Below are 27035 nucleotides of genomic sequence, written 5' to 3' on the forward strand. Positions count from 1 at the left end.
TGCTCAAGCCGTCTCTGACAACCACTGTTAGCTTTGAGATTATGGATTTGTCTTTTTTTTTTTTTTTCAAGCATTGCCGGACCTTTTCATCTTCCTCACTATATCTGTCGGCACACCGGTCGTGATGTAAATTATGCAAGGAGCAGCAAGGCCAATTTCCCAAATGTTTAAGCCTGTAACCTCCGGGGCATTGTCCTGACCTCCGTTCTACACAGTATCTCAGCAGTTGGTGGCTGTAGATCTGCAGGACTGCGAGGTTTGTAGAAAATGTGCCAACGTGACAGCAGGGAATGGATGCCTCGCAGGTTAGAGAGACCGGTACAGAGTGTCACCCTTTTTATCCTTGTAGCAACTTGTCTTTTCAGAAGTTTGCTGGGTTTTATTCTGCAAAAACCTCATACCTAAAGCACAAAATAGTTTGCCATTGCATGCCACATTACCATTCCAAAAATAGTATGAGCATTTGCTGTTTGGGTTTGGGCAAGTATAATATCTTTATCAGAGTTTGGTGCAGATAGGGCTAGGCAATATGGCTTTGAAATAATATTCTAATATTTTTAAGCTATTTCACAATACACAATATATAACTAAAGGGAAATACTTGTACAATGAAGTTAAATAATATAGCAACTGTTATATAATAAAGGTGCCGTTCTAATACATTTTTAAAATTAAATAAATAAGGTTAAATCAAATCCAGAGTGACAGTTTAAAGAAGTTTGAGTCTGTGCCAGATGTCTGTGCAATGGTTTGCAAATGGTTCAACAAGTTGACTCCAAAGTAGGGTGTGGTATCGCTCACATTTGTACCGACACCGGTTCTGGCACGTGGAAATTGGTACTGGTACCCAACAGTCACTTTTATCGTACTTTACTTTCCCTGTAATAACAATAATTTTTTAAACAAGCAGCAGAGGTGACATAATGTACCAAAAAAAAATCTCTTTTCTAATAACACACAGAGCTAATCGTTTGTCTCTGTTTGTCTTTCTGCTTTTGCCTGTGTGTATGTGCGTCTGCTCGTCTAGTAGTGATGCCATAATAACACACACACACAAAATAGTGGCCTGCTTTGGGGCGCTTTACCTCCTGTCTGAAGTTGAACCCAGTGGCTCTTTGGAGCTGTGTTCCTACCTTCAGAGCTGTGTAGATGACTTCCATGCTTTAGGACACTTGACAGCACTTACCTACATGCGTTCTCAGGTACTGAAAATTGACATTGATGGATTCAAAGGGATAGTTCGGGAGTTTTTAAGTGGGACTATATAAGATACTGTTGTATAGTTAATATCACATACAATAGCTGGCAGTAGGAGAAGAAACCCAAGTATGTGAAATCTTTAACAACGTGAAGTTTCCTGTCAGTTGGATTGCATAAGAGCTGGTAACAGCAGTTTCTGACCCAAACAGCTAAATGGCGACTTGATTCAGTTCACAGCTCAGTTGGGCATATGTACAGGAATACAGAAGTTATACGGTTGAGAAAATATAGCGCCAATGGAAAAGGCTTTGTGACGGCAATGCAAAAAGCAGTGAAAACACTCTCAGTATAGCATTCACTCATTGACTGAAGCTGATTTTTTTTAGGTAGTAGCTGAAATTCACATTAGTGCGATGCTGAGCTTTGGGGAGCGCACCTATCGCCTGCTTCTGTATATAACATATTAACTATTCATAAGCATCTCATACAGCCCCACTTCAGAAATCCCAAACTGTCACTTTTAATGTGAATTGGTACTCAGTAGTGCCATTGTAATTTGGTTTGTACCCTCAAAAATATAGTTTGGTAAGCAACCCTTTTGCAAAGGGCTCCTATTATAGAACAGCGCTTTTATGCTATGGGCCACAGTATGAGTCTTTGGTTAACAGACTAAAGAGAACTTGAGGATACAGTAATGATACCAAACGGGATGGCTGTGAAAAACAGTCAGAGAGGGTTCATGGACAGCTGGAAGTTGACACAGTTCCTGTAATTAGATCATCAGTTATGAATTATTGACATTAACTCTTGAACTCATAGCTACATGTTGGATATTCAGTAAAACACACAAACATAAAAGGAACTGTGTGCTCTGGTGCAGAGAATTGCCATCCACAAATGTGTGTGCTTTTTGACTGGTAAGAACCTGGTTGGTTCACAGCAACACAATTTAATGAAGGATTTACTATAGTTTACTGTAGACAAGTGACATAGTGAAACTCAGATCATCTTCCAGCTTGTTACACTGAAAAACACCAGACCAGATGTGCTCATAAACAACTGTAACACCCTGGTTTGTATTCAACATGTGCATCAGTGATGCTGCGATTTATAAAGACAGTTTTACCTGTGAGTGTAAATGGAATAAACTTTGGCTGCTGATATTAATACCAACATAAAACAGGAGTTCAGTGACCATCCAGTGCTTTTAAGGGGTTTGACACTGAATACCAAGAAGAGAAAATTAGCTTTCTTTTAGGTGTTGGAAGCTTTTGATGACTTCTCATTACAAATATAGAGGGGGACAAATTTCCATGTGTCCTGCCGTCCCTTACGGTGATTACATGCTTGATTACATGCTTATATATTACTGCTGATATTTCTCCAAAATATCAATTAAATTGCTGATGAGGACTGAAGTTTAATTTTAGCGCAGCTCCCACTCGGGAATCTCACCACAATATTAATTCTGCAGTTTCCACATGTATCAAAAGAATGACCGCACTTTTGTAAAACCATGAAGACAAAAATCCAAAAGTTTAAGTTTGGATGATAGTTTAGTTCCATAGGTTATCTATAATTTATCCATATTAGGTAATGCGGCTCATGAGCTTGCCTTGTTAGTTTATTCTGTCTTTGAAGGTCCTTTGCGTAGCAGAGGCCCACCTCACTCTCATTAGTACATCTCATTCAAATTGCATGTTGTCCAGAATCCCTTGTGATTAGCATAGCAAAGATACTTAGCAAAGTTCTGCATAAATTCTAACAAGTAACTTTTGGACATCATTAATATATGCATTACAACGGCAAGTTCCCTCTTTAATATGTAGGCCCTTTTTGGGGGCAAAAATTCATACATAATTAGAAACAGGATCCTGCAATTTGTAGCAGCTAATTACACCTTTTTTGCCTGAGTGAGGAAGGTTAGATTGCAGCACTACTGGCTCCCTCTGTGCTCGGTAGCGGCCTGGAAAGTCGACCGTTTGTATCGGCCGCAGAATGACAGACAGCTGACTGGAGAGTCTTGTGTTGTTGCTGGACCTCTGGAGCGGTGGGAGGCTGCTCTGTTTGTGCCTGACAAGACAGGACTGTGTTTTAAGGAGTCAGAAAAAAAGGAGCAGGTTACAGGGGGACAAGAATGTACCAAAAACATTTCCAGGACAAGATAAGAGAGAACCGAGCCGGAGACGAGGTAGTCCAAATCGCAGCAGCACTTTAGGGGGAATTTTCCTCGTCGCTCCTTGTTGGGAGAAACACACTTAATGTTTCAGTTTGTTTGGGCATTTTATTCCTTGGAGGTCTAATTTAGAACGAAGCGATCTGATTAGCCCTGGCTCCCCGGGAGCCTCTCTCATGGGAGCCGCCGCCGAGGGCATCACTTGAATCGGAATCAGAAGATGCAGAGACAAATTATGCTTCTTAAAAAAAGAGATGTTTTTCTAATCTTTTTCCTTCAAACCCAGATCAGTGGTGATCCTCTTCTCTGGCCCATTGCTGTTCAAGGAGACATTTCCTCTGAACATTTTCCTGCTGCTTCAATTAATGTTCCAAGTAGCACAATCGCAGTTAGAGCCTACATGATGTCCATACACTGTGGATAAGATGACGACAACAGACTATAATGCTACATGTTACATGTTTTCTACTGCTCTAAAATCGGCTGTATATAGAATGTAAACAATTTTTCACCATACATTGCAGCGTATTTCCAAACAACGTTTTGCAGACCCACCAATGCTTATGCAAACATTAAGTATTTTAGCATTTGCAGTGCTCCAGACTGTAAGCATTTTGGTTACACATGCGACCAAGAATCTGTCAAACGTGACTAAACTTTGGTTGCACCGATGTGCTTAGTTTCACAACTGGAAGTTCTACCCAGAAACATTTAGCTGTAGATCTTAACCAAGATGTGCTTAGCATGGATGTATAAAGATACCTGGATACAGTGCTGGAGGAGGACCCCCAATCATTCTGTAGAAGTTGCTCAGTGGTGCATGAAGCCAAAAAAGCTATATCCACCATATGAAATTTTCCGGATCCTCCTCGTTGTGGGGCCAATAAAGGCGTGGCCGAGCAGCTTGCTTGCAGTTTAGAGCTCTGCTAACTTGAATGGGGATGCAGTTATTTAATCCAATAGTTATTCTAGACAATCAAAATGTTATCGGCCCTAATGGATCAAATTTAAATAGTGAAACGAACCATTTCATTCGGTTTGTGATGCTGAAAAAAATGTGTTCACTGATATACAGAAATCTCTCTCCCAGTGTAAGTCAACTAAAAAAGAAGCCTTTCTGGGCCTCATGGTCTTGCGTTACAGACCTGGATAGTGCAGTTTTTCTGTTGACCACTATGTTAAATTGGCTTCAAAGCCTGGCGCTGTTCAGGAGGGCCTAGAGCTAAGGGAATCGGTCAGCTAAAACCATATAGACTTACTCCCCACTTAGCCCTGCTAGTGTAGCCAGAATTAACAGGATACGGCTGCTGCCATCTTGAGCTGGTGATGTCATTCTGAGCCAGAATCTGTTCAGAAGTGATCACTGCAGTAGGGGAGTTCCCGCTTAATCACCATCCAACCAACTGTAAGCAGCACTGTTGAAGGTGAGCACTGACTGGCATACATTGCTGTCAATCATGGCAGAAAATCCCCTTCATATGGAATGGTATAACTAATTCAACCAAGATAATCAGAAAAAGAAAACGCTTAAACAAACATCAGGGTGATTAGAACTACCTTCAATGACAGAAAACATTTTGGGGAAAAATGTATTTGGTGTGTACTTGTGTAGGAGGGTGGGGTTTATAACCTATGCTGCAGCCAGCCACCAGGAGGCAATTGAGGTGTTTTGGCTTCACTTTTGGGAGGATGTCATGTCATTCATCTTTATATACAGTCTATGTACATTCAGTGCAAGACATGGAGGGTGTGTGGTGTCTCGACACTACCGTGTAGGGCCTGTGACTGGAAACACATCCTATATGCTAACGCTCATTTAGGGGCATCACCAGGATGAGGAAAAAAAAAACAAACCAGAGCCCAACTCCAAATCTCTGCAGCTTTCAAGCAGCATCTAGACACAAAAGCAGAACAGATTAAAGAAAATACTGTCGCAGTCGTCATTTACGTTGGCATATAGCCACGGTGGAGCTGATTTTGCACTCCTAATGCACAAGTTTTTTTATTCTTCTGTTTACAGTATTTTGTATTTTTTAATTTAATCTTAAAGGAGATTTTTTTTTTTTAAGTGGGACTTTTGCTGCTTTCCAATGTGCCGATATTGCAACTCATTTAGCAGATAACAGATATAGATACATCCACTTTTTCCCCACATAATTTTAGTGATCATCAAGTGGAATTAACATCATATTATGTATACTCTTATTGTGATGACCTACAAGCAGATGGCGATATAAAATACAAAGCTTTTCAATGTATGTAATATTCATTCATTGTTCAAAACAAGAAGAAGCATGTTGGCTGATTCTAATAGTTCATTTTAAAGGCAATATTGGGCGATACCGATGACATGCCGATATTATTGTGCATCCCTAAAACAAATGGATCCTTATGCATTAAGTTATTTTCCTGCTGTGCCAAACTGTGATATACTTTTGTGTTATTCTCTTGAAACAACCCAGCTGATCACCAGCGCTGTTAGACATCGATATTTTGTTGAATTTAGGTTGTGACGTCTGATGACCAAAGAAACTGAAGCTGCTGCTGCTGAGTGTGAGCTTCACACTGGGCAAAGTTACGAGAGTTCATCCCGCTGCACACACAAACAGTGACCAGGGCTAACTACACACACAAGGCTTTTTATCAAGGAGTTTAACTACAGAATCAAGCTGCTTTGGTGTCATTGTGGGTTTGTTGGGACTTTTTAACAGCATGGTGTGAGACATTAGCTGCTGCAGCAGCTGTGCATCTCGTACTCACCGGGCAGTGGTCAAATTGAGCGTTCACTGGGAGGAATGTGACTCTAGAGATCACTGAAACAGAAAGTCAGCTGGTCGGGCAGAGAGACAGGACAGTTTGGCATCGGCGCAAAAAGAATGAAATTCAGGTATTGTTTGAATGGAGATTAGATACTATTTGGTACGGACTTCTTTTGGTCGATAACCTGAGTATCGATACCCAGCCCTAGAAATGACCCATGTGTATGGAAACCAACAAAAAAGTCTGCGCTTTTGGTGCCATGGTTGCACCTTAATGAAAAAAATGCAATTCAACCAATGTAAAAGTGTGTCTGGAGCCCTCATATGCATACTTAATGACATAATCTCAGCTTTTTCCCACACTATAAATTTTCCCTTTGCTTGTTAAACCTCATACAGCATAAATTAACATTCAGTTACATGTTCAAATAGCAATAATATATTTATTTGAGTTCTAATCTCAGAAATTCCTCTATTTATGCTTTTAATCTTTGTCATTTATTTTTTGTTTGAAAGAATATTCCAGTCATCTGTTGCTCTATTCTTGCTAATGTTTAATTTTCTGTGCTGCAACTCAGAGTTTGAGAACAGAAGCCACATCAACTAAAGTCGCACTGACACATTTTTCAAGTGCGGTAACAAATATATTAACGCCTTGTTTGTGCTCTTCAAAATAGGAATTATTTTTCCACGATCACAGTGAAATTGTTTTAAAGCGTAGTATAAACAAGGTCATTATCTCAAACCTACACTGAGCACTTCTGCCTCCCAGCAGGGCCCTAAAGCTTTCAAAGGTATTACAGCTGAGCAGTCGAGTCAATGCAAATATGTTTTCGTGTTCTGCCTCGTGGGAGTATTTGTGTGCCGTTGACAAGTGATCTTAATGTCACTGTGTGTGGCTGAAGAGATTGTTTGCTACAGCGGTGTACACACAGAGCCCACCAAGAGCTGATGTCTATTCATGAGCAGCAAGCTGACAAAGAGACATGATTGAACACGGTGTGTGTGTGTATACGTGCATGTATCTGCAGTATTATACATAAAAGCTGCATTATGTTTTCTGCAGGAAGACAGAGTAGGTGACGAGTAAGCCGAGGCATGATGTGATACTGTGATGAAACTGAAGCGCTGCAGCTGGAGTGATCACATGCATGTGTATACCATGCGGCATGTGATGCATGATGGACATGTCAACAAGAAGAGTGGCTATCAATCAAAGAGCCTTGATGATTAATATGATCATGTTGGAGCTAAACGGCCTGCGGGACAGCGTTAATCTACTTGTCAGTTTGTGTTGGTTTTCCCTGGCTTCGATGCTGACTGTCAGTTTGATATTTGTTTTGTTTTTCTGTTTATCCTGTTACTGCTGAATCATTTAACTGAGTAACAACTGTATCGCCACCGTAAATCGTTGTTCTGGGTTCGGCGTGGTTAGTTATGCTCTCATGCGTGCTCTCGCATACACGCACACACACAGCCGTGCACATGAGCCCTTCCTCTTTTCCACCTGGTGTGGGAATATAAATGATCAATTTCCCAAGCTGAGGTAGAAATGCTCATGGAGGAAAATTAAATCCCATGCCTGGGGCTGATGGGATATTCATCTCTCCCATTTTTATCTACTGCTTTCTTCCTTCAGCAGTTGGCACATTTTCCATCAGTGGCATTCTCCTTCAATCAGTTGCAGTGTGTGTGTGTGTGTGTACACCAAGACATGGTGCTCCCCTCTCAGAGCAAGTCAGGGTTTGTTTTTAATTTAATAGATGCACCTCAGAACTCAGACAAATTTAAGGGGAGGCACAATAGTGCAATCACACAACTTATCCATACCAAACAAGGGAAAGAAAAAGAGAAGTTGCCTTAAAGGGATAGTTAATATATTTTGAAATGGGGTTTTAAGGAGTACTTATCCATAGACAGTGTATTTAAAATAGTAGATGTCAGTCGGGATGCCTCCAGTATGGAATAGCAGGCAGGGGTCTGACATGGAAGCTAAAAAATCTACTGTTGTGGATGGGGCCAGCAAAAAAAAAAATTTTACCCACCTTAAAAAAAAATCAAGGAGTAGTATTGAAAGTATTTTCGACGCTCTACTTTTAATGTCAGAGTGTGATTTCCAGCAGAAAAAAGCAGTTACATCACTGTCTTCACAGCCAGACTCTATTGAGAAAAACAGTGAGTTAACATTGCTAAACACAGGAGCTGCTGTTCTACTGCTGCCTCGATCAGTTAATTACTTTGCGTGCGACTGGCATTTAAAAGGGTAGTTCAGATTCACCAAAGTCACTCAACAACACAAACTAACAAACTGATCGAAGCAGCAGCAGACCAGCAGCTCCTGCGTTCATCAAGCTAAAATTCCTTTTTTTCTTTATGGAGTGGCGTGTCTTTGAGGACAGCATAGATGGGGAACTGAAGCCGTAAAACTTCCCCGTTGAAATGGACTGTTTGAAATAAGGTAAAGCACTGAAAGTACTCTAAAATATAGTGTACATTTAGACTGCTAATTGATTTTTAAGGTGGGACCTTTTTTAGGTGGCTAAAATATGTTTTGTTGTTGACCCCCATCTATATCAATACATTTCTTAACTTCTGTGTCAGACTTCTGCATGCCTCTCCAAACTGGAGACGTGCTGACTGATATCTGCTGTAGGTAATACACTAACTGTGGATAAGTAACTCATACAACCTCACTTTTAAAAATCTGAACTGTCCCTTTAAATTCCCCATAAAAGAGGTGTGCTGTTTGTTTGGAGGTGAAGACAGCTCAGTCCTAATTAGTTCAGTCACTTCAAGGCACATGAATAGTTGGCTCATTCTGTTAAGAGACACTCCTCGACTCAGGATCAGTGATGATCAATTGCCTGATTTGATCGCCATCATCGGTTGCCTGCGAGTAATTACACCCTGAGCTAATGGGAAACATGGATGTGTGACGTCATTGTGGGCTGTTGTTTTCAGCATGGCCTGTTGTTGTTTTTTGATTTTATCTTTAAAGACGCTGACAGCTGTCAGCACCAGCACGTAGTTCAGGTGTTGAAAACCCATTCCTCTCTCCTCAGTGTCCTATCGATAGAATGCCATATTGACTGGTGCGCTGATGTGGAGGGAATTGAACAGGGGGAGGCCGGTGGAGTCGGATGATGTCCAGAGGCCGAGTGATTCTGCTGCCAATCAATGAGCCCTTTAAGTAATGCATGGGTCCAGATGACATGTCTAAGACAGGGTCACAACTGGGTTTCTAATGAGAGCAGTGGATGGCTCCCATAGGCCCAAAAACCACTTACTGACACCTGGGAAATGGAGGGAAAAAAGTGATGTCTCATATTACGGAAGCATCTGTAAGACATCATGTATTTCATTAGTTTCCTGCCAGTGGGAAGGAAAAATCCATCATGGATCCCATGTACCACACAGCCAGTACAGATGAGAGTTGATGTAATTTTAATTTCTTTGAAATCATTATTCTCATTGCTTCCACAGTGAAATTTGAATTAGGACCTAATCCATTCTCACAACTGGGTGCTGTCCAGTAAAACCATTAACGTCTACCTGTTTCCCAGTGTGTGTATCCCACACAGATCCCCCTGCATCAAATGACGGACATTTTGAGAAATTGTCAGTGTAGCATTCGAAATCATCACTGTGATCACACAGTGTTTAAAATAGGATTTATGCACACATGCACACCACTTGAAATTGCACTTTTGTTTTGTATTTCTTAGGGACTGTTCTTTATTTATTAAAGAAGGGGTGGGAGTGTGTGATGTTTTTTTCTTTTCCTGTTTTTATCTTCTGTGTCCCCTCTCTTAATTCTGACATCATTGCAGGTCTTAACGCAGCACAGGCCATACTCATTGAGAGTTTTTTGGGGCTTAGAAGGTATTTAAAGTAAATTTAACTAACAAAACAATCAAACAAACAAAAAACAAAGTTGGTTGTCCCTCTCCTGAGCCAACCCCCCCCCCCCCCAAAAAAAACACACAAAATCATAAGTGCTTAAAATTTCTTTGACATGCCTCCCTTTTTTGCACCACCCCTCTCCTCTCATACATAATAAACAGTCCCTAACTTGGACATTTCCATTATTAGCTTAGCCGTGGTGAAAGCTAATTGCTTGCTACTTGCAAGCTGTAGGGGGGCAGAGAATGAAGGTGGCAGTCTGCTTCGGCACAATTCACAGTTAAGTTTAAAAAACACCAGCAGTGAGCTGGAGGGAACTTTGGGACATGGCGTGCTAGTTGATGCTAATTAGAGAGTGTAGCTCTGAGAATAAAGCAGAACTTCACCCACACAGATGATCCTGGGGATCATGATGTTTACATTACATGCTTTTACAAACTTAGCACTAGTTGCTTAGACATTTTCTTGCAGTTTGCAATATACAGTAACTCCTACATCATAGAACAATGTGAATGTATCAGTGTATCAGTGTAAATGATCATGTACTGTTCTCAGTGTGCTAAGTTCTGTGAATGTCACCAAAATGTTGATAATGGATAAAACATTTATACTGATAGAGATATTTGTTGATTATAATAGGGGCTTTAATAAGATATTTTACCCAAGAAGATGCTGGGAAACAATCATTTATGATATATATATTATACAACTGAGAAAGAAGAGGGATTTATTCTTTACTTTAATTCAGCTGAAGGTCTAATCATCTTAGTCTCATTATCTGAGTATCTAATTGAATTGGTTTTATTGTCTAACTATCTAATTGAATTACCTTTCGTATTATCTAACTTCCCTAATTAAATTGAGTAATTTGAAATTTTTACATTTCCCTGTTGTCTAATTGTATTCTGAGAGAATATATCCACTGCTTATACTCTAATAGCTTAGATGAAAATATTAATGTTTTGCTTTTCATATTGGAGTTGATAAGAGCATTTTTACATGGTAACTTCCCTGTGGTATCATACAACTGCACTATGTTGAAAAAATCTTTTAATCTATTTAACATAAAAATGGCCAAATAGATTTATATGTACTTTACCTTGTGTTACCCACTTGACTATCTATGAAAATCCAGGCATAAAGATCCAGAGATGAGTAAATTCTATTAGAAATGCAGATAAAATGTGACTGAGTGGCACAAAACCAAACAAACGTAGCAGCCTTGATACAGATAGACTGTGTAATTGGGAGAAAGTAAGGTGTGTGTTCTTGTACATCAAACTTAAGTGCATGTGTTCCCCACCACCCCACCCCACGCTTTGCACCCTGCTCGAAGATAAATTAATCTCATGAAGACATGCCATCAACATGCAATTACTCAATACACTCAAACAAGTAAGACTTAAATTCAAAAACAGACTGAATCAAACTCCCAATCTAATTTATATGCAAAGTTTGAAGTCCCTCGCTGCACTCACAGTCAGACTTGGGTGAAGATATGTTTTCTGACTGCAGTGTTTGTCAGGATATGATGGGCCACAGGGAAACACCTGAAGGTGTGTGTTTGGTTTTATGTTCATGATGATTGATGCTGCGGCTCACTCCTCCTAGCCCCTGTGAGTCTAATATAGATACGAGTCTCACCAAGAACTCATCAACCAGAGTGAAATCTATTTCAAGATCTGCCGGTGGTGGCTGTTGTTGGCTTCACTCTTTTGCCTTCCTGTTCCCTAAAATATCACATAATAACTACAAACAGTTGTAATCCTGTCTATTCAGGATCTCCTTAATCCCCCCAAAACAAGCCAGCTTCCTCTGAGCTTTGTCAAACAAACAAGAGCTGAAGAGTAAGCCACTTTAAACTTTGCACATCGTTTTCCCCAAGTTGAAAATAACGATGGCTTTAGTTTTTCATCCTGACCTTTGCCTTGTAATGGCTTCCCTCGGCTTTGTCTTTTCACAGTTGAGTCAGCTGGGGGAACTTGTACACACGATTCTGCATCTCTCAGACTTGCACAACTTTTTCTACATCAAAGTCAATGAGCGCAAAGCAAGGTGAACACAGAGTGACTACTGCAGTGAGAGATGCTATGCTGTGCCCGGGCTTCTCTGTAGGCACCGAGAAAAGTTCCACTTTTTTTTTAAAGAGGTGACCACGTGACCTGGACTAACTGAGAAAGATAAGCAGAGGGACGGGTGAGTGAGTCAGTGCTACAGCACATAATAATTAACCCAATGTACAGACTGAGCACTGATTAAATTAAATGGAGCACTATACTGCAAAGAAACATTACATTCGACAATCGAAGAGTGAAAGCAATTCAGCATGCCAAAGTAGACTCAGAGGATTCATATAAATTGCATTTACTTAATCAAGAGCAACAATTTGGAAAAAAAATGTGGGCACTTTGAATGATGTCAGTCTGTACTCTCCAAGAAAAGAGGCAAGGTGCTAATGGATAGCAGTTTGGTCAAACATGTGATTGCATTCAACCTCTAACAACCTACGATTTAACTACATATAATATACAGGTGGTAGACTGCCTTTGAAACAATGCAGTTTAAGCAATACTTTCTATCATTATGAATGTTCTTAAAACAAATTAATTGCAATTTTTAATGCCAGTTTCAGGAATTTTAATGTAATGTTAGATGTTTCTGCTGTTTCATCGTCCACCATAAAAATAAAGGAACTGTTCAGTGTTTTGGGAAAATTACACATATTTGTTATATGTCTGTATGATAAATGTATGAGCAGTTTTGCAAGGTAGGGTGAATTTATGCTTGTGAGGTGTTGTGTCTTTGGCGCTCAGCAATCACACCTCAAAAACGCTAGTTGGCAGAGGCATTTCTGTGAATTGCTGTATGTTGCTATTTTGATTCAAAACACACCTAACATACACATAAAACATGGCTTAATAGTCACAATATCAACCAAAAGTACACAAATATGCTTTATTATAACTCATAAGCTTCACTGAAAGCTGGATCAGGAATGAAAACAGAAGGGTCAGTTTTGGTTGAAAAAATGTTTTATCGTCACAGTTTTTGTATTTGTATTTGTATTTATTCAGTTTGCACAGTTTAAAACATACAGAAAAAAATAACAAGAAAGACAGGTAATATACAGTGCAGGGAGAGGCAAAAAACCCAAGACTTGAAACATTTTTTTAATTGGAGGTATATGTAAAAACTTTCCCTTATCAAAATAACTAAAATAAAGGTGAGATTTTACATCCAATATCTTAGATAGGCGAATGTACACGGAATGAGAATCATCAACTTTCATATCCAGGTATACCTTAAAACTGGTGTATTGCTGCAACTCCATATATGACACTGGAATTTTATTCTACTCATACAAAGCCAGGAACAACAGCAATGTTTAACAATGGTAAATTTATGAATTTTGGCTCCATTACAAATCACAAGGTTCACTGACAAAAAGATAATCTTAAACTTGAATGTTTTCCCCACATATACAACATGCTAACATTAGTAGCATAAGTGTATGTCTTTCTATATTGCATAAACTGCCTAGTGGCCAGCTGACTTTCTCGCTACTCATATGAAGCCAGGATGAATAACAGACAAGATTTAAATACTATTTTGTGGGGGCTCTATCCATCACAATTTATTGTTTTGTATCTGTAAAATAAAGGCACTAAAAGCTTTGTTTCCACTGCAGGAAATGGTTTTCAGCTTACAAAAAAAAAAAAAACAGGAGGTCTGTGTTGCTGCAACATGTAGTTGCATATCTGGGTAGATGCACCTCCAGCTAAGTTGTAGGCTACGGTGTAGATAACCTGTCTACGCAAAGTCTATGCTCTGATCAAGACACAGAAGTATGAATCCCACTGTAGCCATCACACATGATTGAGATAGGCATTGTGGCCTCGGCATTACACACCATTCTGTCCGTCTTTGTGTTACTTGGATTGAACACAGTAGGCCTGTGCACCCACTCAGCTCTGTCCAGAATACATTTATCTTGTGGAATTTTGACGAACTTGATAAAGTAAATTGTGGGGTTTTGAAAAACAGGGCCAAAGATTTTCCTCAGACTGAAAGCCTCGGGAAACAACCAATCATAAGCTGTGATGTACTGCCGAGGTCTGTCTCTGCCTCTCATTTTCTCTCTCTCATTAAACTTCTTTTAACCTTGGTTTGCTCTGTCATCCCATCTCTCTCTTTCTTACATGCACACACACACACACACACACACACACACACACACACACACACACATTCATTCTTTCACTCTTTCTATCCCTTTTTCATTCTATGTCACCCTGGATAATTGTGTCAGATCAATGCTCAAACTGTGAATGTCTTTCTCCCCTCCATTTCTATATATTCCTCCTCATAACACTGCATTAGAGCTGGCCTTCGAGACAGAGTCTGCCTCTTATTAACCGCACACAACAGGATCTCTGTGTCCAATCTCGTTTGCAATTGAATTCTATTAATATCCTTTTGGCAGCTGTCTGTGAAGAGATAATATTGTTCATTTTGCCTTCTTGCTAGAGACAGCCATGGCTGGAGGCATTATGTTTTTTGGGTTGTCCAACCCTGTCTGTACCACTCTTGTGAACGATATATCTCAGGAAGGCTTTGAGGGAATTTTATCAAATTTGGGCACAAACATCCACTTGGACTTGATGATGAACTGATTTGATTTTGGGCTGTACCTGTCAGTTGAATCAGATTTGGCCATGCAATACAAATATTCAATGATTCAGTTTTTTTTTCCATACAAAGTTTTACAGTTTGAGCAGGGCTTAGCGGACTGTTTAGTGCCACAGTGGCATACATGTGATATAGTAAACAAGCTAACGGTGCAACAACGGATCCCAAATATGCAACATTTTTTGCCGAGACTAGATATTAAACAAGAGCCAGACACTCTGTCATATTAAGTTGCTGTGAGCTGTGAATTCACCACTTCCAAGCAGAAGAGAGAAGATCATGTCCCACAGCACACTGACAGTTTGATATTTTATATACAAAAGGTCAAAGGACAACCGTTACATCATAATGTTCTGGAAAAAAATAAACAAAAACTTTTCCGGCCATTATTCAGTGCCATAACTCATAAATATAAATGAAGAAATTTGGTCAGATAATGAATTGGTGAAACTTACCTTTGATCCCCACCTTGAAACTGCTGATTGTATAGACCAGTGGTTCTCAGCCTTTTTCGTGTACCCATAAATTGACACACATAGGTTGTGGACCTCAATTTGATAAGATTTTGCTTCATGGATCTCAGTCTGAATTCTTTTTTGGTTGTAAGATATGATTAAGACCAGAATTTTATATTTGCCACCTACAGTTGATGAGATAACCATGGAAGAGGTGAAACCTGTGATCAGAATAGTCACTCTATGTGTTTCCACCAACCTATTTTTGTGAGCATTTTGAAACACCAAAACTTTTGCGTGTTTGGGGGAGGTGTATCAATACAAGATAAATGGTAGTAAGTGCAATGAAAGCAGATTCATGGGACAGCTGTGGCTCAGGAGGTAGAGCAGTCATCTACTGATCGGAATTAGTGGATCGATTCTTGTTTCACTATTTTTCTGGGGAATCCTGGAACGACCTCGAGGTCCATCTTTGACCGCTGGTTGAGAACCGCTGGTATAGATTTTATACTGCCGGGTTGAAGGTGTTTGTGAACTATCCTTGTTTTTGAATTAGTAGTATCCTTTTTGCAACATCCATATTTGAAATATTATCTGCTGTCATGGCAACGACCCTGTGCTTTTTTCTGTTCCTCGGGTAGTCCACCGCATGCTTATTGTTTTTGCTGGGATTAAGCTTCAGGTAATTGTTGTTGCATCATGTGACAATCCTCTCTATTAGTCTTTTGTACTCTCCTGTAAAAATTGTCTGTAATTAAAGACATTTACAAGAAATTCACTGAATTCATCCATGTAACCATACTGATGACTTCCATTTTGCCAAAACATATATTTAATGCCTTTAATGACATACTGCCAAAGCCTTCACTGCATATATGAGTCTGGACAGACGGGGATGTAAACTGCAACATGTCTGGTTGGCGGAGGCATACAACCACAAGGCGGTAATTCCAGTTTCATTATCGTAGGGAGAATGAGGTTTAATGGGTATGGAGAAGTGGGGTGGTTGTGGTTAGATTTAGTTGTTGGAGGCATTTGACTGATGCAGTGGTTTGTATGGCTGCGGGGCCGATTGTCTCGCAGGGATTCGGCTGTTTGCATCATGGCTCCTCTGGCGTGATGTCTTGTTGCTTTTTTCCCGGTGGGGATTTTGTCACAGTTATTCACAGGCAGCTTTATGACAGCGACACGAAATAACATGCAATCATGCTGCGAGAGGGGAGGGAGAGAGGACAAAATCCAAATGGAGTTAAGCGCATCTGGTCGCGGTCACACAAAACAACTGGGAGAAAGCTTTTGTGCAAGCGGAGATGGTGACCTTGAGCTGAGCTCCAGAAGAAATGGCCAAGCCAAGCCCCCAGAGCACCGAGGTGAATATGGAGTCCTGTCAACATGAGGAATGCTGTTGTGCTGTTGTCTGGTAATAAAAGAAGCCATCATTCTCCAGAGCACATCAAAAACAATGCAGCCACCGAGCCTGGAGAAGTGAACCACCCGGAGATGTGTGCATTTCACAGCTTTGGTCTGGTATTAGCTTTTTGACATTTATTAAAACTATGCAATGAAAGGACCGAAATACAGTTCATCAGGAGACAACTGAGCTTTTTATTATAGTTGACTATTAATGGTCAATTTGGCATTTACTCTAGTTGTAAACTACCTCCAGGCAGTGCAGCTGTTTGGTAGAGGTGGGGGCTGGGTAAAGACTGAACATCATGCCGTTTAATTTAACTGCATATGTATTTCACATTAGTAAAATATCACGATTTACAGTTAAGATTCCATTTCAATTGCTTCAACTGCCGTGGTAAATCTGGTAGTGATAGTGTCGTGAAAGCAAGTGCTTGAAAACATGGTAAAAGTTAGTGCTCCCTTAAAATCAGTGTCATTCTGCTGCATACTCAGGCAGCTGATTACACAAAGTAATAACAGACTGACAGTGAAACAATTTAAAACAATCTACTATATTGTGTAATAAGGGGAACAGTGTAGTAGAGAAAAAACTGTATTTTTTAATTTCACAATTTAGCAGTCAGTTCTTCTTTGTATCTACTTTTTCAGGACAGAAACAGACCAAAATTTGACCCTGTTTACACCGGGTATTATGATTTGTGTGATTCGATCACAGGTGGACACCTCTGTGTCTGTCTGTTTACACCTGGCATTAAAATGTGGTCTCCACATGCATCTAAAGTGACCACTTGCAATCTGATATCACTTTTCCACTCTATATGCAAATAGCATACATAATTTCTTTCATCATCATTAAACTATTGTCACGGGAGTCGGAGTGGGACTTCTGTGACGGGGACATTGACACAGTGAGAGGGCTAACTGTTAGTATCACACAATTCACATGGATAATGGTTATTTACTGGTTTGATAACAGAGTTGGAGTGTTTTGGTGTCGAAGTGATTTTGTTTGACAGTTCAACAGCATTAATCTGACACAAGCTGCTAACCGGCCAGAAGTTGAACTGAACGGGAGGAGAGCAGCTCTGTTTACAGGCCTACTGCATCTACCGTTGTAATGGCAGCAACTGAAAATTTGCTTATCTGGCCTGGAGTCAAATAGGCAAGGATTTCAGTAGGGTAGGTGGTCCTCCCATATGGCCAAGGACAAACTTTGGCAGTGTCTATTTTTTTCATAGCCTTCTCAAATTTCATCAGGGTACATAGTATATGATGGTATAGTTTTAGTTTTTAAGTTTTTTAGTCATCTAGTTAGTTAGTCCACTACTGCAGTCACCATGTTTCCCAGCTTAGTTACCTGTTACACCAGTAGAGACGGACCTCTGGTGGCGTGAACTGTGCACTACAAACATCATTAATACAGCATCTTTGTTTAATTTTAACAGAAAGAGGACTGTCTTTTTGATGGTATTAAAAACCATACTGTCAGGATTTCTAAATACCATGGTATACTGTATACTGCTCAGGCCTACCCTACACTTCAAATGTGGTCTAAGCAATTGGATCTCCAGGCGCATTGTGGATGTAGTGGGTATATTTTAGAGGTTGCAGTTCGGTTTGTACCTTGGTTTTGGGCTCACGGTTCGGTACAATTTTGGTTTAAAGGACAAAAGCAATAAATAGTCCCGAATGTGTAACTCCAGATATCTTCATTTGTTTTTGACAATTATAACAATCAAGATTCTGTATTTCCTGAGATAGTGTATTAAACCACTCCTTGAGTACGTTTATAAAGTGCAGGGACCACGGACTGGCTTATGTGTGCACCGGATGGGACACTGTAACAAGGCTCAATTACTTTTGGTAAGAACTTGAAGCCGGGCACTTCTACGACTGAATATGGGTGCATAGCCGTGGATATGTGCCGATAGCCTCTATAATGTCTGCCCCTCTCTGCTTTCATTTCCGGAGGCTTTTTAAAAGCAGCAGGGATAAGTTGTTGGGTACCTGCTTTCTTTTGCCTTTCTCCGGTGAGTGGCATGTCTGGGTGATGTCGTCTGATACGCATTAGCATGTTCGACATGTTTCCACAAACATTCCGTATCACCGTTAAACAACGCCGAGACAACGTCTTCGACCGGTCAACCACTCGCACTCTGTCATTGATGTAGTTCGCTGGGAAGCCAAAATTTTCCCATACAGCTGACTTATAAGTCGCAGGTGGGTCTTAAAGCTGATGTGTGTCATCCGAACTAGCCATTGTTACACTTCTTCGTCTGTTTTGGTGTTTTTTCTTCATCTGCGTTTGTTGCATGGCAAAAGCTTATTTGTCATTACCGGCATCTGAGTTGGAGTGTGGGAACTGCAATATGTTACTGCTTTTTTGCTCTCTCTCACTTAGATGTATTCGTTGTGTGACTGCATGCATTGAACCATGACGTACGAACCGTGACTGTTCGGGACGAATACAAAAACCATTACACGCCTGGTATATTTACAGCTGTTCTTAGAGCTGTCCACTTTAAATTTGATTACTGAAGACACATGTTAATAACAGGTGTTAACAGGACCTTGGGCAATAAAGGAAATAGTAAATCTACCATTAAACCAAATCTGGTCATTCGCAATAGATGCTTAGCAAGTTAATTTTACCTGAGCTCCATGAATATGGTTTCCAGCAGACCCTCAGATCTATGAGAAATCAAGGGTGGGGGTGGCAAAGCAAACACACAGCAGGTGGTACTGTTCTGGGGTGATGGTCATCAGAGGCACAGCGGTGCAGGGCAGAGAGGGGTTGAACAGTATTGAAATGTTTGGATCCCTTCTTCACTGTCCAAGCCTGTGACGTTGACTTATGGTGACACTCCCCGGCCTGTTTTGCTTAGACAGTTAAATGACAAATGGTCCTGCCTGTCAGCCAACATCTGTTATTCATCTGCAGCCTGGACTGGCAGTGCCAGGCGGGCACCACGCAGCCTGCTGGCCTTTAAAGCCAGCCGGCCCACAGCTCAGTCACACAATTACAGCTAATCAGCAACCAAACATTGTTATCTGAACCCCTTCATCCACAATCACTGCCAATTATTCATGGGTGTGCATATCTGCAACCTGCATTCAATGCTTTATTCACCATTGGTGGTTTAAGTTGAATCAATTGAAGTGAAAAGGTTAGTGTCAGAAAGTGCAAGTGTTATGTTACCTTGGTGCACCTGGATCTAGACTTCTAAATATATCTATTAATGGGTGTTTAGGGCAGCAAGAGACTAGGTTAGAAACACAGATTACAGAACACCGTAAGCGGTGTGACAGGACACGGAAGTGGGGCAAGCACGGCAAGCATGGAGGAGTTCATGCTAGGCTAATAGCTAACCCACACGAGCTGGCAGTACCTATACTTTTGCTGGCATATGTTTGCTTCTTCGACAACAAGTTGAATTACATCAGACTGTGGAGAGCTTCCCAAGGCAACGGAACTGCTCCCACCATCATCCAGTGACCAGGTACTACAGCTGTCCACAGCGGGAGTAAAAAAGGCCTTTGTCGCAGCTTTGACGCAAGGCTGCTAGGCCTGTTTTAAAGGACTGTGCAGAGCAACTGAAAGATGTCTTTGGAGACATTTTTAACATCTCGCTTAGCCAGGCAGTTGTGCCCACCTGCCTCAAAAGTGCCACCATCATTCCTGTCCCAAAGAAGCTAAACCCAGCCTGCCTAAATGACTTCCGCCCTGTGGCCCTAACGCCAATATTAATGAAATGCTTTGAGCGGCTGGCCATGCAGCACATTACACACCTAGAGAGGAAGAACACCTATGCCAGAATCCTCTTAATAGACTTCAGCTCAGCATTTAATACTATCATACCACAACAACTGGTGGAAAAGCTGAGGCTGTTGGAGGTGGACACTGGCACCTGCAATTGGGTCCTCAACTTCCTGACATGTTGGCAGCAGACAGTCAGGGTGGGCAGCCACACATCCAGAACCATCGCAGTGAGCACAGGCTCTCCCCAAGGCTGCGTCCTGAGCCCCCTGCTGTTCTGCCTGCACACCCATGACTGCACTGCCAGTATCAGCTCCAACCAAATCATTAAATTAGCTGATAACACCACAGTGGTGGGTCTCATCAGTGACAATGATGAGTCTGGGTACAGGATTGAGGTGGAGCAGTTTACAGCTTGGTGCAGATTCCAAAATCTCTCCCTTAATGCGGACAAGACAAACAAGATGGTGGTGGACTTCAGGAGAGCTGGCAAACAAAATCACACGCCACTAAACATTGATGGTGCTGCTGTGGAGAGGGTCAGCAATGTGACGCTCACTAAGCAACCTGACCTTCTCCACCAACACCACAGTGGTCATCAGAAAAAGCCCAGCAGCGGCTCCACCCCCTCTGGAGACTCAGAAAAGCAGGTCTCCCCACTCCTCACGTTACCACCTTCTACAGGGGCACCATCTAAAATATCCTGACCTACTGCCTCACTTCCTGGTTTGGTTGCTGCAAGGCCTCCAAACAACAGCAGCTAAACAGGATAGTAAAGACAGCCAGCAGGATCATTGGTGACCCTCTGCCCTTCCTGATGGAGATCTACCAACAGCACTGCATTTGCAGAGCTACCTCCATCATTAAGGACCCTCGTCACCCTTCCCACGCCAAGTTCTCCCTCCTGCCATCTAGAAAGTGGTTCAGAAGCATCTGCTACAGATCCAGCAGGATGCTGAACAGCTTCTTCCCACAGGCTGTAAGGACTGTCAATAGACTTTGCTCCCTCCCCACTCACACACTCATGCTCATGTCCACACTGGTGGTCAGCGTCATCTTGCTGTAGTTTGTTAGGGCAGCAGGCTGAAGGCCGCTGACGCTAACAGACTCAATGAGCTTATCAGGAAAGCTGGTTCTGTCCCAAGGGTGGAACTGGAGTCTTTAGTGGAGGCATCAGAGAGGATGATGCTGAGGAAACTGCTCAGTATAATGGACATCTCTCACCCCCTGCACGCCACATTGGAGTCCTATCGGAGCACCTTCAGCCGTAGAATGAGACCACTAAGGAGCACCACAGAACATCAAAAGAAGGTCTTTTCTACCTGTGGCCACCAAACTCTACAACTCCTTCCCCTTCTGCAGGAAGGAAAACTGAGGTATAGTTTGTGCAATAGTAATTAAATTATGTTTACGTATAATTTTTAAACCCCATGAAAAATGCCATAGTATAACGTTGAAAAAATGTTTGGAAAGTTTGTTTAAATGCCATTGGCAAATGTTAAATCAAAACTGAAACATTCACCATTATATAAAGAAAGTTCTCTGCAACTTTTATTTATAAAGTCAAGTGAAAATATAAATATAAAATGATTGAATAAAAATAGCTTCCTTAGATTTTACAAAGTAAAAGTTCCTCTCATGCTGACACTTTCTTTACACATTTTAATAGATTTTATCACAATCATTAAAATAAAATGCAAATACAGATAATTGACAAAATGGCCAGGCCGATAATCTGTAGACCCCTACTGAAGACACCCCTTAAACTATGCATCTCTTCGTTAAAGTCCTATATTTTGTGACCTTTCCAACCTATCCCCCAAGTGGACTGCTTCTGTCCAACAGTCAGCGCACTGGTCAAATGATTGTGGCCTTCCAAAATACATGGGTTATGCATGATGCATCTCATCATTATGTGGGATAAGTACAAGTTTTGGTGCAATACTTTTTGTAGGAAAACATACAAATTGTGCATGAAAACAGCCTGTTGAATTAAAAAGTTTTTTTTAACGTGATAATTGTGCATTATTTTTTAAGTAAAAGTCACGACAGTGGCAGAAATAAGAAATGCTCTAAGGCTGAGAAATGTATGTAAATCATTACAAAACACACTTACTGGCACTAACAGGCACTAAACATAGTCTAATTACCAACCCAACTGCAAATTGGAGAAATTGTGTTGTTGAAGCTGGAAATAATCAAACGAGAAGTATGCTAAAACAAAAATAAGCTGTACTTTATGTGGTTTATATATGACATCACAATCATCATCCTTAATTATAAAGTAAAGCATTCCATCTGGCCTTTGAGACCCTGTAGAGATGCCCTAATTACTCAGATGCTCAAATGAGCTGCCTAATGCAGCTTCTCCCAGAATATAAATGCATGTGAAATGATTGCACCATTATGTTGGTGTTAAAAATACCAGCAGCACAACTTAGTGAGAAATGAAAATGCAAAATTTAAGATGGTATACAAATAATCTGAAATAATGAGATGAAGAATAAATTATAGGACTTGACATTTATAAGAAAAATGCACAAATTAGAAATGAGTGCAAAATATAAACATATGAGATTAAACTGAATAATGCCAGCATGTAGTTTAATGTGATGTTTACCTTCCTCCTCAGACAGGAAAGATTACTCATCTTTACCGGTAGAACAAATCCCACATTCTGCTTTTCTCTCCACTGGATGACACAGCTAATATCTATCCCCTATAAGTGGTATTAGATGTTAAGTCAAGGTTAAATGACCAAGTGTTTGGGCTGTATTGTGTTTGGACGCTGTGTAATGCACCGTTTCTTCAATGATTATGGATAGTAGGAGAGAAGCAGCAGTGTTTAGGGACTCTTATCTGCAGCCTCTTTTCATTTATGATGGTTTTATAATGCTCTCTCCTTCATGGATCACAGTCTCACAGGCACAATACTGCACATTGCTGCATACTTTATTATATTCCACAACAGAGGTTAAACACACAGTACACACTGCTGTCTTTGAAGAGCCCATGTAAGCAGCTATATATTGTAGCTCCTTAGAAGAAGTGGAAAACATCCAGAAATTATGTCTGTTCATCTTGAAGCTCCATTAGATCAAATTTGGTGTGTAAAGGAGATGAATGTCTTGTTTAACAGTGGGTTCACCTTACCTGGCAATGAGTAGTTTCAGAAGTTGGATTTTTCCCTATGAGGACTGTTATGTACCATTAAGTAAGCAATCGTCATCCTATTCTTGTGATCGGAATATCTCAAGAATTGTTTGAGGGATATCTTGAAACTTGGCACAAGCATTTACTTTGAATCAAGCATGAGGAAATTTCCTCAAAGTTGGTACAAATGTCCACTTGGACTCAAGGATGAACTTATTAGATTCAGGTGGTCAAAGGTCAAGGTCATTGTGACCTTGCATCCATATTATTCTTGTGGATGCAATATCTCAGAAACATCTTTAGAGAATTTTATCCAATTATTTACAAACATCCACTTGAAGTCAATGATTATCTGATTAGATCTTGGAAGTAAAAGGTAAAAGGTCACTGATCTTGCAGAATATGTTTTTTGTGGTTACTCAAGAATTATTATGACAAAATTTCACAAAAAGGTCTATTAGGAATAATAATGGTCAACTTCCCTGTGACTTCATAATGCAAAAACCTTTTTCTGGCCACTATGCATAATTCTTAATAATTAATTCAGTTTGTTACGAAATTGGAAACTGTGCTCATTGTATAGATGTCCTGTGCAGCAATATGCATATCTGAAACATTGACAACTGTCATGGTTACATATAAATCTGGACTGTCCTGGATGTGAAGGAAGTCATTTTTCTTGTTAAACAGGTCTAACAGAATGTGAACTTGATCATAAAACCTCTCTACAGTTGACCCAACCAGCAAATGCACAGCTGATTTGGCTTTCAGTAGATTTAGCTTTACAGTACATTGTTGCTCGAGGAAAATTGTTTGTTGAAAAGTTTTTCTAGAACTATCCATAAATTTGAGCACAATTTAAAGCGAGAAATAAGCAAAGCAATTGTAGAATTAGGCTTCATTTTAGTTCAGTATAGAGTACTTTTCTACACAACTGCTCTGCTTCAATCGCAACAGAACTACAATGTGTTGTCAGCACCATCTGCTTTAGAAAAGGAGCCAAACGTCTGTCTCGCCCTCCACGTTTTGCAGCTCTTTCTGATGATGATGATGAGGTCTTTTCAAGCTAAATAGGATATGTAATTCCTCCAATGTGTTCTGCGTCTAACCTCGGGTCATCTCAGGGGAATATCTCTGCCAGGAGACGTCTGGAAGGCTTCCCGATCAGATCCTCAAATCACCTCAATTTGTTCCTTTCACAAAAGCAGAATTTCTTTTCCAGATAGACAAAGTTCTTTTCAGTCATTTGTGTCCTTGAGGTCAGTTTTTCAGTCACTATCAATGAAAAAAATACAGATATGCAGGATGCCTAAATGGCATAATACAGTAAATGACATTTTGAATGCTTTGGACAAAAATGTGATTTAGTTGTGTTTTTTAGAGCCAACTAACTGGGACTGTAATGGTTTGTGTATTGGTGCTGTACTGCCATGGTTCATTGGAAGCAGCTGTATACAGAGTACACTGTATGTAGACTGATGCAAATAATGCGGAACCAAAGTTCAGAGGTGCAAGTTCCACCCTGAAACGTTCAGTTGTTAGCACAACAAGATGATTGGTGTGCCAGTGACAAGAGTAGGTGTCGATGACAAGGGCAGATGAAACAGTGGAGCTGGCTAGAACTGTGACTTCTATGCACTGTTACAACAAAGGCTTGGTCTCGATAGTCAACACTTTTCAGGTATTGGCTGAAACAACTTGGTACCAAGTAGTATCAAAACTTCTATAGTCACACAGTACCTCCATTTGATACTTTTTGTGCTGGAGGACTGATCACAGACAGATCACCCTGCCAGATCAGCAAATTTCCTGTTGCTGCCATCTCCAGAGCCTCTCTCCTCCCGGCAAACGGCCATTTCAATGTCTGCCTGTTAGCATGAGCTAACACAACAGCAGGGGCTGACATCCAACACTGAGCACATAAACTTTCCCAACATGCTCACAGACATGGATCAATTCTGTTGTTAGTCCTCTGGATAACCATTAGGTAACATTAGCCCTGTGATACATACAGTTAGCCCTGTCAGTGTGTCTGCTGTTGGAGGGACTCTCACCAACTGTCTATGGCGTGGAGCTCACATTCCTGCAGCAGCAGCAGCTCCAACCCAGACAATCCATGGTGTGATGAAGTTGAGTGTGGTGTATTTAATGGCAGTCCAGCTTGCAGAGATGTCACGTCAATTTTCAAAGCTATGGCTATAATATATGTCACACTATTCACATTATGGCTATCGAAATAAATACTTAATTTGTAAAGGTATCACTTTAAGGGTACTGGAACTGGGACGGGTATTGTCATTTTTAAACAATACACAACCCTTCTTATAACCCTATCACCAACTCAGGGTGCCATCACAAAAACCAATTCCTCCCTTTTACTGCTGTCAATGTATCCATCACTGAAAGGCACCTAGTTCTGTTGTGACCTCAGAGTGTGCAGAGACAATGCACCCATTAATCAGTGTGTTATGCACGTAAAAAGACGTGTACCCTTGCTGGCATGACTTGCCCATAAATTGTTTAAGCAATGTTATTTTTGCCATAAAACTCTAGACATACTGTATTCACCTCAAAAATAAACCTTTAAAGGTAAAACCTTGGAGAAAAAAAAAAGATGTTTGCTGCATATTGTTCCCCTATCCCTCTCCCCATTTCCTGTCATCTTTCTACTGTCTGGTCTCAGATGAAGGAAGAACATTCCCCAAAAAGTATTTAAAAAAAGACAAATTAATGAAAATGAATTTCATGTTTAATTATTCCTTCTGCCAAGAAAATGAAATTAATTAAACACTCATTTGTGCTGCTAATGAGCCAGATTCAAGTTGTATGAAAGTCTTCTCCGTATTTTTACAAAGATATTTACTGACATGATTTACTTTTTTTCTGTGTAATGAAGTTTGGAGACATGGAACACATCTCTTATTTGGCAGGTTTGGCTGCTAATCTAAAAAGCTGCACAGTAAAGCTTTATCTTTACTGGAGTTAGAAGTGATACTTTGACCTCAGTAACATCTACCACCAGTAATTAAACAGATAGTGTCATCAGGATGCTGCTGTGTGTCTGATCAATTTAGCTGCTTGAGATACACTCAGCAGATCTTACACTGATGCAGTGTTTTCCACAGGATTAGGACCTATGTGTGGTGGTAACTATCAACTGGCTGTTCCGTCTTTGCCCCTTTTTTTTATTATTCTGCGCCCCTGCTCGAAATTCTGACATTTTTGTATGTTTATGAATGCAGCGCAGACAGAGCTCATCTTGTTCTTTTATTCCTCAGCGGCAGTTTGAGAGTTGCGAGATATGTGAACTATTGACGTGGTCAGAGCTAATCAGATCGATGGATAAGGGGAGGAGCTGCTGCAGAGGGAGTAAAGCAACCCCAGTGCAATGAACAGTTAAGTTTCCTTTTTACTGCCCCTGGCGTTCTGCAGCTCTGTCAATGTTAACAGTAAGCTCTGTGCTCCAAGAGGTGCAATGAATAACCAAAACACTCCAATAGCACTCCTAATGAATAGTCCAGCTCCAATAA

The sequence above is a fragment of the Plectropomus leopardus genome, chromosome 1, assembly GCF_008729295.1.
Source record: "Plectropomus leopardus isolate mb chromosome 1, YSFRI_Pleo_2.0, whole genome shotgun sequence".
Classification (NCBI taxonomy): Eukaryota; Metazoa; Chordata; class Actinopteri; order Perciformes; family Serranidae; genus Plectropomus; species Plectropomus leopardus.